This window comes from Schistocerca nitens, chromosome 11 (assembly GCF_023898315.1).
Source record: "Schistocerca nitens isolate TAMUIC-IGC-003100 chromosome 11, iqSchNite1.1, whole genome shotgun sequence".
NCBI lineage: Eukaryota > Metazoa > Arthropoda > Insecta > Orthoptera > Acrididae > Schistocerca > Schistocerca nitens.
The window spans coordinates 46151654-46168081 of record NC_064624.1 but is presented as its reverse complement, the minus strand read 5'-3'; positions in this window follow the sequence as shown (position 1 = coordinate 46168081).

Here is a 16428-nt window from a genome sequence, read left to right as displayed (position 1 = left end):
TGCTGCGCCTCAGTCTTACGTAATATATTTATGTTTCTCACATAGTCTGGGCCGGTGAACATTTACTGTTAATTCTGCATAGATTTTGACAGTAGTTGAACAGAAGTCTCCGGGCAGCTAACCAGTTGTAGCATTTGAGCTCTCTAAAATTGTATGGATGATGGGATTCTGAACAAAACATGATGATTTTCCCATTTTTTCATTACATTCAATTGTTGTACATTTTTGTGACTGACAAACTTTCACTTTGCGCAACTGATTGTTCTGTTTTATGCTGAACTTTGACAGACAGTGACACAGCATCTAAGATGAACTTATATTAACACATAGTTGGAACTTAGATTTTAGTTCTGATTTCACAGTAGCTTATGTAACTGGGGAATCTGTCAAATGTTCTTAATTTTTCACATAACTGAACTGCATTATCTTTAGTCTGAAGTGTTCAACCTTGCTATGTGAACCTATATAATTCAATTTAATGATTTTAAGTATGGCTATTTCTATTTTTGTGTCTTACATTGTTAGTATACCACTGAACGTAAATTTACCACTGTGTTTACATTTCCTTATTTAGTTTTCACTGCATTTAAATTCCATTTAAACAACTTGTTTAAGTATACATTAACTTTTGAAATATATGCCTAAATTCATACTTTTAGGTGTTGCTTGACTGACAAAATCTAGTGTAGACAGCTGGTGGTTTTAACAGGGTAGATACTCAGTGGTGGATGGCCTCGACCCATGCATGGGATTGTAGAGGTACATTCTGATATCAGCTTTGTTTATTAGCTTGAAACTCAATACATCATAGGACTAATTTCATAACATTAACATTACACATCTTGACTGAAATTTCTCAGTAAGTAGTCAGCTCACAGTGTCAGTAGCTGGACTGAAATCACCATCAGTGACCCTACTAGCACACAAACTGAAGGTAACTGACAAGGCCAAAATATTCAATTTGCTCTTCCAACGCAGACATGAGCTGTAACAATAATCTTTATTCAGAACGTGACAGTTCCTTTGCGTTTACAGAAAGTCATATATACATGATTTCGTACATCCAATGTGACATATTTAACTTCACTCTGGCGTAGGGTATAAAAGGCGGAGCGACAGCTTCTTGGTCACTCTTGACTCGTTCTCTGTAGGAGGCAAACGTCATTTTATCGACACTGTGTTGTCAATTTGGAACCTTTTGGACTTTGTGTATCGGAAGAGCCATTCGCGAAAGGTAATGCAACGCACATTCATGCGTATCTTAAATTAAGTGAAGGAAAATTGTTATCTGATGTTAGAAGCGGTATTGAATTTATGTTTGGTACTATCAATGGAGTGTTTGATGTGCAGAAATGTCGAAGTAGGAAAACAGTGTTAATATATATAACGAAATACGAAGCGGAGCCTATATCTAATTGTAATGATTCTGCATTGTCCTTTAATGTTCGTGTGAGGCGGTGGGCCGAACGTACAAATGTTATTGATTATACGGATCCTTTTCTTGTTAATAATTGGTCGCGTGTCAGATTTATGGAAAAGTACTTTGAAGCTTTCCAGGCCAAGAAGCTTACCGTGCGTAATCTGACTGAGTGTCATCTTATATATAATGGCTGGGCGGGTCGCGTGGTCAAATGGTATAATGAGGCCTTTTGGTCCAAGACAGTACGTAAGAAGCAGTTGTATCTTTACGGAGACACAAATATTGGCAAGTCAACTCTGATTGAGAAAATGTTATCGCGAAAGCAACACGTATATTTACCGTTTTGTTCCGAATTCGGATTTGGTGGATATAATCCTCGTGTGCACAATGTTATATTGTTTGAGGAATTCGAATGGTTACGTTGGCGCCCATATGCCTCTATATTGAAGCGAATTGTTGAGGGCCGTCCCGTGACTGTCAATGTAAAAAACAAACCTGGAATGACAGTTAAACATACAGGTCTTGTCATATTTGTGTCAAATGAGTATACAATTGGTGACAAAGCTTTGATATCACGACTTAATGTCATTCATGCTGATTGTCATATTGTTCATTGTTGCAATTTTAAGGACGAGATGGCGTCGGACTCGTCGGACATGGAGGGCGAACAAGAGACTGTATGCATATCGTCGGACGAGGATGATGAAGAGGTTGCGCCGTGCACGCCCGAGGCATTGGATACGCCGTCGGATGATGACTAGGCCGTATTTTGGTCGTATGTGTAAATGGCGTACTGAGTATACGCAATCGGATTCTGTACGATTCGAATATGGCAAGATGGGAACGACAGAAAAATTTGATGAGAACGCCCATAATTTTAGTAAACTTAGTCAGTACGATATAACAGATGAATTCAAGTTCTTTGCTAACAAGTATAGTTCTGTAATAATTAACAAAATCGTAACATATGTGTATAGAATAAATGTTCGTGTTGAACGACTTACACTTGATGAACGTGCAAACAAAAAAATTTTCGAAGATCAAGGATCTTTGGAAAAAGTTAGATTGGCATGTACAAATAAGTTGGGTCCCTTCAGTTTGAAGCCCGATAAATCATCTGGTGTTCCATGGAGAAAGTACACGAGGCGTAGCCATTTTAAGTTTGTAACGTATTCAAAACCAGAAACTAGTGCAGATATAACAAAAGTAAAGACATGGACCGATTTAGAAACACAATGTAAATGTAAAAATAAATTGTTCCAAGGGATTAACCCGTTTTATATTGGTTTAGAGATTGCTGGTGACGAACCTGCAAAAAATGATGTCGTTCACAGTGAAGTTAAATATGTCACATTTGTTGTACGAAATCGTGTATATATGACTTTCTGTAAACGCAAAGGAACTGTCACGTTCTGAATAAAGATTATTGTTACAGCTCATGCCTGTGTTGGAGTTCTTTTATTCTAATTGGGAACACATCAGAAACTACCCAGACGATCTACGCATCGCCTTCCTTGTTCCTACGTCCCAGGACCGTATCGACGATCTGGCATTGACGTTTTATGGGAATAAAAAACTATGCGGCTGCTGTAATAGTTCTGGAGGAATTGTGGTTTTACAAACCAAATTTACCACAATTAATAGAACAGTTTCGGCTTGTCTATAGAGAATTTTGTTTTATGCCTAATGGTGTAAGGTGTGCTCATCGTTATTTTGATTTTCGACAGGGTAGATACAGACCCCTGTGGTATACATATTAGATCCGCATTATTATACACTCAGTCCTTCTCAGACGCACAGCCGAAGGCCATCCTAGGAAATGGCCTCACGTCCAGTGAGGTCTCCTTGCCAGGGTAAAAAATATAGGCTTGTACACAAGTTAGATAAAGAGAAGGAAAGGTGGCAGTGTACATGCCAGTATGAGTATTGTTTGCATTTTAGGTGGCAAGTATTGGCGAGGCTATTTTATGTTTTGGATATTTCAGGACGGCGTAACACTTGCAATATTGTAACGGATTTCTTCCTTTCAGTACCAGCATCAAAATCAAAATGACAGATGTTGAGATGATCAATTTATGTTGATTTTCTACTGTGTAATCACTTAATGGAAAAAAGACACTTGGACCATATGGAATGGCTGTAGAACACCACTCATATTACACTGCACTTGTTCCTCCTCTAACAGCACCTTATCAAACATCTCTGAGGCCATGAAAGTTTCCTAGTTATTGGAAGATGGCACCAATAAATCATATTCTCAATTAGTGTCACCTGATAGATGCACATTATCATACCAAAATGAGGCGTGTGCATCAATAATGCTGTATGGCACATTTTGCAGTTTTTAGGAAATCGACAAAAACCATTAATAATAATGTAATAGTATATATGTATTGTTTGCGGATGCACACTGTTGAAAATGGTTGTGATTTTTAAAATTGCGCTAAGGATAAGTTTTAGAAAACAAATAACTATTAAAATGGAAAAACAGTGTATAGCAACATTAATGCAGATAACTCTGTATTCTGCTGTAATGATAAGGTTGCCTGGAATCTGAAAGTTTTAAATAAGAAAATTATAACAAGATACAAACTAATATTTATTGTAAACTGATTAATTTGGTCTTAAAAAAGCAATAGAAAACGAGTTTGTTATCAAGTTTAGACCCAAAGCTGGCACATTACACTCAGTTGGCACACTGCACGTTTTCATGAAATGCCTGTACTTTGATTTCATCTATTTCGTCACATCCAATAGATTGCTTATCTTCTCCTTACAAGTTTCAGGAGAGCAACCAAAAAACGAAAGGCAACAAAATTTCTTTCGCTTCATGTTCACAACCATGTTTCACAATAAAATATCTTTCATATGGATGAAGCATGCTTATGCCTCAATGGTGGGCACTTCTTATCTTCAACCAAAGCACACCATTAACTTTCGAAGAAGGTGGTGGTTTGAGAACAAGCTCAATGGATCCTATGCTCTTGAAGACTTCCATCATCTCCTGAATGGTCAATTTTGAAGGGTCAATGGAGTCCTAAGCTACGACATGCTTCCATTCTAAAGGTGCCATAACTCTTGCCACTTTCTTTCCTCAATCACTGCAAAGTTCCTGTCACAAGGTGGGAAACTATGACTTGAAAATAAAAACTTTTTATGCATTTCTCCACTGTACTTGCAGTTGACCAGATACAAATAAAGTGCTAAAACCCTCCAGTTATTTTTCTGTCAAACACAGTGGTCAGACTACATAATTAGTTTGCATTCCATACTTTCTTCAAGCACCACAAATTTAATCGGACAGGAAACTATTTTGGCTGAACCACACCTTGCATCAGATCCATCCCCTTAATTTACTGCGTTAGTTAAGTACCAAATTAATGAACCATGAAATTATACGACAGCAGCTCTCTCTGCCAGAATACCGTGGAATGTGCCAAAGTATGACAAAATAGAACCCGTTGTAGGTCCACACATGTAGCCATTTCTGTATTTTTAGCAATTTGTATACTTGGTCTGCTTTTGGATGACGTAACTGACTTAAGTTGTATGTTGTGCATTTTTATCACATCTGAAGCTGCAGTCATAAAGACTATAGCGATTCTGCAGAGATTGAGATTGTGGTAAAGACATTCTTTCAAAGGTTTATTCCTACTTTGAGAAACTCAAATTGAGTTCCTGAATCAGAGACCTGTCATTTGTTATGGCATGTGGCCTACACAATATTTTCCTCAACCACCTTTAGGAGTTGTAATTCCACTTTCCAGTTTGTGTTTAAGAGAGAGCTTTCAGTGCTGGGTGATACAGAATATGCCAAGCAATGTTTTCTGACACACTTCTTTTGACTGGACTTCATATTTGAAAGTAGCTTGTTTCCATGAAGTACCGTCTGTCTTACCTGTCTGGCTGGCACGCCTATTTACATGGAGTTTATCAAGTATAATTGACTTTTCCTTGTGTATAAAGGCATGGTATTCTTTGCAAAGCTTTAACTTAATTTACATATTTATGTCCTAGAATCCTCCTTTTGAACACACTTCTGTATTGTGTACATGATCCTGAGTCAAGCTGTCCATATTACTACCCAATATTCAACTGAATTATCATACTCCAAATTCTCTTTTAATAATATAGCAGTGTGTATTCTACTTTTTCATCAATGATGAAGATAGAACTGTAGTTAGTTTTATCCATGTCACTTATTTTTACTGTAATATGTCCTTTTACAAAACCAATCAAACCAATCCAGCATTATTTCACTCACTTGTGTTGGTGGCTGTTTTACAGGAACTACCTTTTGTTTTGTGACTTATGTTGTAATCCAGCATCTTGAAGTCTTTCTCTTAGTATCCTGCCCATTAGCTCAAGTTAATTTTAGTTTTCTGTGCATTATTTGGACTATTCAAACCACCTGCTGTAAGCATCACCTTGCTACACTATGCAATTCTTGTAACACCTTGCAAGCAGACAAGATGGTGGTCATCTCACACTGTGGTCACATTGTGTCCTCCAGCACCCTGTCTCCACTGGTTCCGCATCTCCCTCACTGTTGATGCAGCTTGCCATGTGTGAGCAAAAACATGACAGAATGACCAATAACTCTGCCTCATTTGAACACACACACACACACACACACACACACACACACACACACACCAATATTCCACCTTGTGAAACTGGCAAGGAACAGTTGCACTTGATAACATGTTGCTGTTTCATATGCCATCTCTGCAATGTGTGCTGTGTAACACTTACCTGTCCTATCACACAAAAGAGGGCAATACTGGGCTTATGTACACACCACCTCTCTGCCACTTAAATCACATATTATGTTTCTACTGTTCTACAGTCCTCTTATTGTGGCATGGTGTAGGCCACTGCTTCTGAATGTGTTACTTTTAGAAATTGAAGTGTATGACAGGGAGTACATGAAGTCTGGGAACACTTTCAATTATTTATTGCACAAGAACCAAACACTGCACAGATATCATACATATGTAATTTTGAAGAGAAACACCAAAATGTTTTTTTCGTGTATACCGCCACAGCACAGTTTGGTAATCTGCCGATAGTCGGCAGTAGTTGCAAACATGTCAACTCTGTGTGTTGGAGCTTGACAAAAACCAAGTGTGCTACAACTGTTCAACGGATGTTCACAACCAAGCACAGTAAAAAGACACCAACAAGGAAGGCCATTTACCACTGACACAACAAATTCGTTATGACTGGTTGCTTGTGCCCGGTAAAGAGAAGTGGACATCCCAGTGTGAGTGAAGTGAATGGGTAGTGTGTACGAGAGACATGCTGGAATGGATATGGCAAGATTTCAATTACCGTATTGATGTGTGCTAGATCACTCATGGTTCGCATATTGAATGTTTCTTTTCAAAATGCAATATATATGATATCTGTACAATGTTTAGTTCTTGTGCAATAAATAATTGACAGTGTTCCTAGACTTTATGCACACCCTGTATTTTAACAACATTACTGCATCCATATTCTGAAGCTACATATACACACACCTCAAGATGAAAATAAGGAGCCTAGCCAACTTCAGAATTATTATGAAATTAAGTTACCTATTTTTGATCTCTGTCTCCAGTTACAGGTTAGAAACCACACACTTTTACACAATGATCTAAACATAAAAGCAACACCAAAACAGTATTTCACAAACACACTACCCACGCAACAGTGTAGTACTTTTGCTCAGGCATTATGTGGCTCCAGTGGGGTGGAGTAACAGACAACTTGTGCAGGTACATCTTTAAAAGCTGTACTTTCAGTTGGTCATAACTGCAAAATATTAGAATTATGGCCTAAATTTCAATGTCGGATCAACTACAGTGCTGCTGTCTTGCAAGTATCATATTTTATAGACTGAAGTAATGGAAAATCCTGGATGGATTGTAACAATATTATGAAGAGCAAAGTTGAATGGTTGCTGGGCTTTGGGTATAAAGGGACCAAACTACAGGATCAACAGTCCCTTTTTCCTGATGGAAGCAAGGCTCAAGGTATGGAAACACCCAACAACACACTTTAAAGAAGACGAATGGAATGAACAAAAACTTGGGACAACATAAACCACAAGGAAAAGTAGAAGAACGTATTAAAACCATAGAGCATATGGTCTGGATGGGCTGATGACAATAATAAAAGAGGATGAGCCAGCCATGCTGCAACATATTAAAATGTCCACCCCAAAAAGACAAGGCGAGACGAACACATGTAGGGAAAATATGAATACGAAGACACACTGTGTGCTGTGTAACACTGTCCTGTACTATCACACGAAAGAGGGCAATACTGAGCCTATGTGCACACCACCTCTCTGCCATTTAAATCACATATTATGTTTCTACAGAGTTAAAATGGAGGGAAGGTGGTGACCTCAGAGAGAAGGCTAAATGTCCACCTTTAGATGGTATGATAAAATCCCCCTCACGAATAAAACGTAAAACTAAATCTGCTGTTGAAGCATTGTTGCCCAACACCAAAAGTAGGGTGCTTGGAAGGTTAAAAGTCCGCCACAGAGCGGCTAAAAGTGGGCAGTCCAGCAAGATGTGGATGACAGTCAGTCATATGTGAGCCACAGTGACACTGAGGTGGGTCCTTGCGACTGAGGTGGGTCCTTGTGACAGAGGTAGCCATGTGTTAGCAATGTATGGCCAAAGCGGAGCCAGCAGAGAACCACAAAGTCCCTGTAAGAGGCTCACATGGAGGTCTTCCACACATTCTTAGTCTCGTTAAGGGCACGCAGTTTGTTGTGCATACTGAGATTATGCCATTCAGTCTCCCAAACCTGAAAACCTTGTGGCATAATAATGATTGCAGGTCAGTTACAGGGATGCCTATCTCTGGAAGTGGTTTCTGTGTAGCCTGTTTGGCAAGCCTGTCAGAAAGTTCATTTCATGGGATTCCAACATGGCCTGAGGTCCACACAACCATGTAATGACTGGGGATCGCCAAGCCCATACCCAGCAAATGAATGCTGAGCCCCTGGGGGCAATTCCATATGGATTAAAAAAATGCACGTGCATCTTTTCAGAGACTGTTGGACAGAGTAGTCAGAGGTTCCAAACCATGGCAGTGCTTAGAGTATCTCGATGACACAATCGTCTACGGGAGTAGTACAGAACAGCATATGCAGCAATTAAGGGAAGTCTTCCTAAGGTTAAATGCAGTGTACTTAACACTGAGTACAGCAAAGTGAAATTTTGTGATAGAACTTAGGTCACATCATAAATAAAAATGAGTTTAAGACATACCCAACATTAATGAGAGCTGTATGTGAATTTCCTGTACTAGAATCTGTAAAGGAGCCGTATTCGTTCTTGGGACTAGCGAACTATTACCAGTGGTTCACAAATGGATTTGTGGATACTACCATGCCATTGACACAGTTCAATTGTTAAAAACGGGTACTAAATTTTTGTGGTCAGAAGAGTGCCAGCGTGCTTTGTACGAGTTAAAAGAAGCTTTATCATCGACTCCGATATCATGTGATGCATGAAATCATGCACTAGACTGTGTGTGTTGTCATAAGAGGTAGAAGGCGTAGAGTATCTGTTAACCTATGCATCAAGACAACTAAATTCTGTTGAAAGAAATTATTCCACAACGTAGAAGGAGATGTTAAATCTTATTTAAGGAACAACATATTTCAAATGTTATCTGTACAGTAAAACGTTTAGAGTAGAAACAGATTATGTGGCATTAAAATGCTTGTTGGGATTAAAGGATATTTCCAGCAGGTTGTCACATTGGGCAGTAAGACTAAGTGAATTTGATTTTGAAGTTATGCATAAATGTGAGAAGCACCACAGAAATGAGGGCAGCTTAAGTAGAAAAATACCTGTATTACATATTGGGGGCAGTAAGCATAAGGATGGAAAGCTGCACAGAAAGCGGATGAAGAATTAAGCAGTATTTTAAGTAGTCATAGTTTTGTACGGAAGATGGGTTGCTATGCAGAGAAACCAAGCTACGAAGCTGGGGCCGCAGGAGAAGCTAAGGAATAGAGTGCTACAAGAAGCTCACAATCACATATTAGCGCGTCATCGAGGTTGCAGATCTACCAACATAAGAGTAGTGGAAAGTTATTGATGGAGGAACAGGCAAACAGACATAAACCAGTTTGCGCGGAATTGCATACAGTGCACACTGAGAGCGGATTTGTGTCCATTGAGAGTACCATTGCAGGTGTTACCTGAAGCATTAGCACTATTCGGATTTCTAGGGATTGATGTTTTAGGTCCATTCAATAAAATACCAGCAGCCTGTAATGAAACAAGTTCCCAGGTTTTTGAGTTAAGGGGCAGGACAAGGGGCTCTGTGGCAATGTGTAAGATTAAGTGATTGGGTTAAAAGAAACAATTGTTAGAAAAATTCTTAAGAGACGAAACAGGGCTGACAGAATAAGTCGCCAGGAACACTTATGTAAAGGATAATCTAGTTTGTTGACCTGAGGGACGGGATTTGATAAAAAGGACGGCAGTCTAGCGTATCGACCGTATTTGGTGCCAAAGTACTCTGAAGCGGAAGTGATTTGCAACAGAGAAACCCGCAGGTAGGCGTTGCAAAGCAAAACGCGGCCAAGTGGCATTGTCCACAGTATAGTAACATGCGACACTGCAGTACTCTACCAGAAAGATGGAAGCCTTTCCTCACTTGTCACCACGAAAATGCTTAGAGTACATGCCTTAAGTTTTTAATGAACATGGTCTACAGCATATAAGTATCCAGCCATGTGTGTAGTAAATGATTCTTGTCGTAGAATCACAGCCTAAACCATGAGCCTGTGACACACGGAGCGACATCCCAGAGTGCAGTATGGACTCCACTGTTCAACCACAAGACAGGGCAGCCCAGTCGGAGTCACTGGAGGAAGTTCACAGCTATCATAAGAAGGAAGGCGTCAATTCTTTTGCATGGAAGCAACTGGACGCTTCCACCAAGCTTTTCCTGATGTACTATTGCCCAGGGCCAGAATAAAGTATATATTATAACAAATCTACTGCCATCCTGATGACTCGTTTCACTCTCCACACTCTTAAGGTTCATTTAACATTACAAAGATGGATTATGCCATGAAGTGCAAGATAAGGATTTTTGAAAATATGAACGATATTTCTCCAATTATGGCGCCTGCTATATATATTTCGAAAGGAAAGCATCCAAAAAAGGGCAAGAACATCACATGATGATGATGATACTACTGAACATTTACTCATAATGAGATTCGTATTAGTCTTATTCTCTAAATACCACTTTAAAATGTACAGTATTAATGGTAATTTTACTATGAAAATTAATACTGTCAACAACTCCAATCCATTTTGTCATTTTAAGTATCTATTTTTGTACCGCATTGAGGGTTACTTTATTTAATTTCCGATGAGAAACTTCAAACTGATATTTTCAGTTTAGAGATTGTTAAAATTGGAGAGTTATGAGGCAAAGTTTTACATTCATAGTGAGATGTGGCATGAGAAGTGCGTGAATTAGGGGTTGTGGTTTTTTTTTTTACTTGAGAAACTATGGATATATTTATTGTTTCAAAATATATTACTGAGAAAACAACTTACATTTGTCTTATTACTGAAGTACACTACCCACTGGCAGTGAAGTATTAACAAGGACTCGAGCAAAAATGTGTGAATAAATAACTGTGCACAATAATATAACAACATTACATTAAGAAAAACTACTAAAATCTATGCAATTCAACTCCCAGTCACTGTCAAAATTTATTATCATGTGTGAACAAAGAAAGACCAAAAATAGCAAGTAGATCAACATTACTTAAACAGCCAAAACTTACTGTAATTCTTGAGATAGCAGCCAGTATTACATTTGAAGAACATAACCAATAGAATGTAAATATTATTCATGTTTAATTAAATCCAAATGCAATTATATTAAATTTACTTTCCATATGAGAAACACACAATCAGGTTCTAGGACAAGAGTCCCATCTTTAAGTCACCTGAAAAGTTACTACTAAATGTGATGATCAAACATCAGATGATGGAGAAAATTGTAACACCTAAAAATAATTAATGTAGGCTATTGAATTTCAGGAATACATTTATCTAGGTAGAACGTTATTAAACTGCAGGATCACAGGTTATGTAAGTGCAACAAAATCTGTAGCAAATGTGAAATCTAGTACATTAATAACCACTGTAACCTCCAGAATGTTGAATGCTAGCAAGCAAACGTGCATGCATTGTATTGTACAGTTGTTGGATGTCAATCTGTGGGATGGAGTTTGGTGCCTGTTGCACTTGGTTTGTCAATACCGGGTTGGTTAATGCTGTTGTGTGTGACACTGAAGTTGACGTCCAATAATGTCCCATATGTGATCGGCTGGAGACAGACCTGGTGATTGTGCAAACCAAAGCAACATGTCAACACACTGTAGAGCACGTTGGGTTGCAACAGCGCTATGTGAGCAAGCGTTATCCTGTTGAAAAACACCCCTTGAAACGCTATACATGAATGGCAGCCCAACAAATCGAATCAATAGACTGACGTACAAATTTGCACTCAGGTTGCGTGGGATAACCATGCGACGGCTCTTGCTGTTATCCGAAAACAAACCCTTGGCCATAACTCCAGCTGTAGGTCCTGTATGTCTAACAAGCAGACAGGTTGGTTGCAGGCCCTCAACTGGCCACCTTCTAACCAACACAAAGCTATCACTGGCACCAAGACAGAACCAACTCTCATTAGGAAACGCAAGAGACCTGCATCCTGCTCTCCAATGAGCTATCGCTGACACCACTGGTGGTGGTATGGGGTCAGTGAGATCCATGCTACTGTGCAGCTGGCTCGAAGCTGTCACTGAAGTAGCCGATTTGTAACTGTTCGTTGTGTCAATGTGGTGCTAAATGCTGCCCGTATTTCTACTGCAGATGCAGTATGATGGCCCAGAGCCATATGCCAAACATGATCGTCTTTTCTCTCATTAGTGCCACATGGCAATCAGGAGCCCAGTCTACTTACGACCATACATTACCATGACCACCGATATCACCAATCATGTACAGTGGCAAAATCCCTGCCAAGTCTTTCAGCAATATCACAGAAGGGACACCCTGTCACATGACGTTGCTTAAACTCAGTGAGATCTTGGTAATGGTGTGTTTGTCGCCTTAAAAACATTCTTGACTAACATCAGCTCACCTCATCCAGCTTCAAAAGTAACTAACACTCAAGACCATTACAGTGTGTATCAAAAACAAATCTGATTGGGATTCTCGTAGTGGCGCTACTAACGCCTCTCTTATGTGACTGGTGCAAAAGGTGAATAGGCACCATCTTTCAGACATAGAAACACGCCTACCAACATTCGTTTATGGTGTACAACTCCTTCTTGGTGTTGCGATTATTTTTAAGTCAGTGTACTATGAAACTCTAAGAAAAAAAATTTAGTAATATATTGAAAAGGATACCTCAATACATACTGAATATATAGAGAAGTGATCTAAAAGGGGGAAATATAGTGATTCTCTTGTACACGCCATGTAAGAAGAAAATACATCACATATATTTCGTGGATGTACAGAAAACCGTTCAGAGAACTAGGTCTATATAATACATAAGAGACCCATAAATAAAAGATTGTAATCATGCTCACTGATATCATAACATAAACTGATCACGGCCAAACAACCCATAAAACCAATACAAACTTACACACTCATGGGTTAGGCTTGTCAGTAATATGTATTCTCACACAGTGAGGTAAGCAGAGTTCCACACACTAACATTATAAAAAGAGATAGTAGAAAGTGCCTGCATGTGTAGATGTCAGTTCATACATGATATCTCCCCTTTAAGTAAAGATTCTGACTTACTAATACTGCATTCATGCACATATAGAACACCGTACCAGCCGAACACCCAAATTAAAGTGTCATATGATGGTCAATGTACTAGGCCAAGTGCACAATGGCTGGCATCTCATGGGAAAGCTGTAAACTAATATCCCTGCTATCGTCATATCTCAAACGTCATGGAAAAAGCACTATCACTAACACACTAAAACCGCCCATGAAGAAGAGATGCACTATTATTATATATAGCAACACCTGCAGTAAACCACTCACACCACTAATAGATGTATTAAAAAGTAAGTGGACATATCCCCTACAATGTATACCACCACATAACACCACTAGTAAGGGCAGATACCACCATGTAACACCACTAATAAGTTCAGATACCACAATGTATCAACACAGACAAAAGATTGTCACTGAGTTTTACCCAGTCTGAGCTTCCAGGAAGATAATACCTCTTGGACCCAAACTTTAAATGAATTTTTTAAAACCACCAACATGTAAAGATCACTGCTACAATGGCAACATGAATAAAAATTCAGTTAACAACAACATATTAGGAATAAATGTATGAAGAAGAACATATTAAGGAAGGAGAACCTTCAGCAAAGGAGCCTGTAAGCAATAAATGCATAATATAAGAACTAATCAACTGCGCTGAGGTGAACAAGTCCAAAACCTCCTTAATACCTACTACACTTGTTTAATTCACGCAGAGGAAAGCACTTGAACTATACATCATTTACAGAGTTTAAAAAGCCAGTGGCTTTCTCTTGTTCATATACGTAATTACACATCAACATACATGAGTGCTTTAGCGCAAGCTCCAGAGAAAAAATTCGTGGCGAAAGTAAATGAGACGTATATGATAATATAAATCTAAACGCAAAACACGGAGATTCTTTACCTTTTACAGAAAATAGGGCTTGTCTACTGGGATACACTACCTCATAAATATTATATGTAGATACGAAGCATTCCATAAAGCCTTAACGTAGTTTGTTAACATTACTCTCTGGACGCTTGATTTTACATTTCATGATTTCAATTTCTTCCAAGATGTCAGTGTTCGGCCTATAGGCCACTAGTGCCAGATATCTGAATCTTCGCTAACATCCTGTAAGTTTTGGTTATTGAGCGCTAGGTGGAAGGAAACGACTGACAGGATTATTCACTGCATCATGCTCCTTATATGTGATATATAAACTTCACTCATTTGGCCTGCGAATCCGCAGTCACACTGAGGTCTCTTAATCTCATAAACACCTGTATTTCCATAAGGTGAACCTGTCGTTCTTCATTGTATATAAACAATTGACAATTTTTCTTGGGTATTAAATATGCAGCTATGACATTTAAGGCTCTCAGCCACCGACCCACCTTATCTGAGACTGGTCAACGTCAAGATACTCTGCAACATCCCTTCTTCTTGTCGTCCACATCCTACCTAAGGAGGAACTACCCTCTGATCCCTTTTTCGTACTCCCTGTGTCAATGTTCTATTCTATTTGTTAACCGTCTCCAAAGGGTAATCTTTCACCTGGGCCACATATCTTTATCTCTCTACTGCTTAACGGAATTTCCTGCACTCTATAGAGGATTTCTCTAAAGGCAACATGTTTAAGTGCTGTAGGATGTGCAGAAACACTTTGTGTCAAATTATCTGTTGTGGTGGTCATATGATAAATACTGAACATTATTTTTCTTTCATTCAAAGAGGTGATTAAATCCAAATAGGGTAGCTTATCTTCCTGTGATAATTTGATAGTAAATTTAATATAAGAATGTTATCTATTAAGCCTTACACATTTCATCTACCTGATCCTTATTACTGTAAAAATCGCAATTATATCGTTAGTATACCCATTATAGCCCATTGTGTTATCGTTAAACTGTGGCTGTGCATTAAAGAATCTTTGGTCCAAGTGTGCCATGTGAGGCAGTGGCTGTGGGGGAACCCTCGGCCAACCCCATATTTCATTCATAAGCTTGTTCCTCTGATTAGAAATAGAGCTACCAATTATAGTTTCATAATATCAGTATAGATTGCAGACGTCTTGAAAAGTAGTGTCTCCAAATTTTTTTTATTCTGTTCTCAATGTTGGTGGAGATTTTACATGTCATTCATAGTACTCAGTCAACCTTCCCGCTTTTCTGACACAAGTTGCAACCTCTGCTACTAGAGGATTCCGAATTGTAGCATGTAGCATGACAGCATGTAACACAACTATATCAATGCGTGAAAATCCCAAAAAAAAAAAAAAAAAAAAAAAACAGGAAGCACGAATTCTAAGAGTTTGCCCACACATGGAGCGTCCTGACATGGAGCATGACCTTCAGCATAACACTGCCAGACCACACACGAGGGCTGTGGCATCTGGAATAATCCGACGCCTTGGGATCACTATCATCAGTCATCCTCCACACAGTCCCGACTTGGCCCCATCTGATTTTCATCTGTTTCCAAAAATAAAAACACGCCTTCGGGGGCACCAATTTGTTAATGATGAATTGGTGCAAGCAGAAGTGGGTTTAAGGCTCTGTTAACAAAGTATAACATTCTATAGTGATACCACCAACAAAACGGTCTCTTGTGGGATAAATGTGTTTGTCACCCCGGTGACTATGTTGAGAAACATGAAGGATAAAGATGCATAGTATTAACAAAGTATGTTTTATTTAAAAAGCTTTAAGAGTTTTCACATAAATAATTCTGAGACAATATTCTTCAGCACACCCTTTTAGTGATACACGAAATTACTCTAATCCTGGAGATTGTTGCAGATTATTGCCTACGATCTCAAGAACTTCATAAGTACAGATGTTGCAATACATACTTTCTGTATCAAAGGGAGGTAGTATCGCTCCTTTAGGTATGCTCAGCTCCTGCAGATGCTCAATAACTTCCTTCTGCTTTTCAAGTACATTCGATTCCAAAAATGAGAAAAAAATTCTAGTTTAAGGATATCATTCAGGTACCTAGCCAATTGACATCCCAGACTATCAGTGGTGTTAATAATAGGTCTTGAAGGGGTTATGTCTCTTGAATATACCGGTTAATGTGGTGGCACTGATTGAACACCAGTTTGATACATTTACACTCTTTTGTGATTTGATCCATGTATTTGCCAATAAGACCACATTTAACAAGTT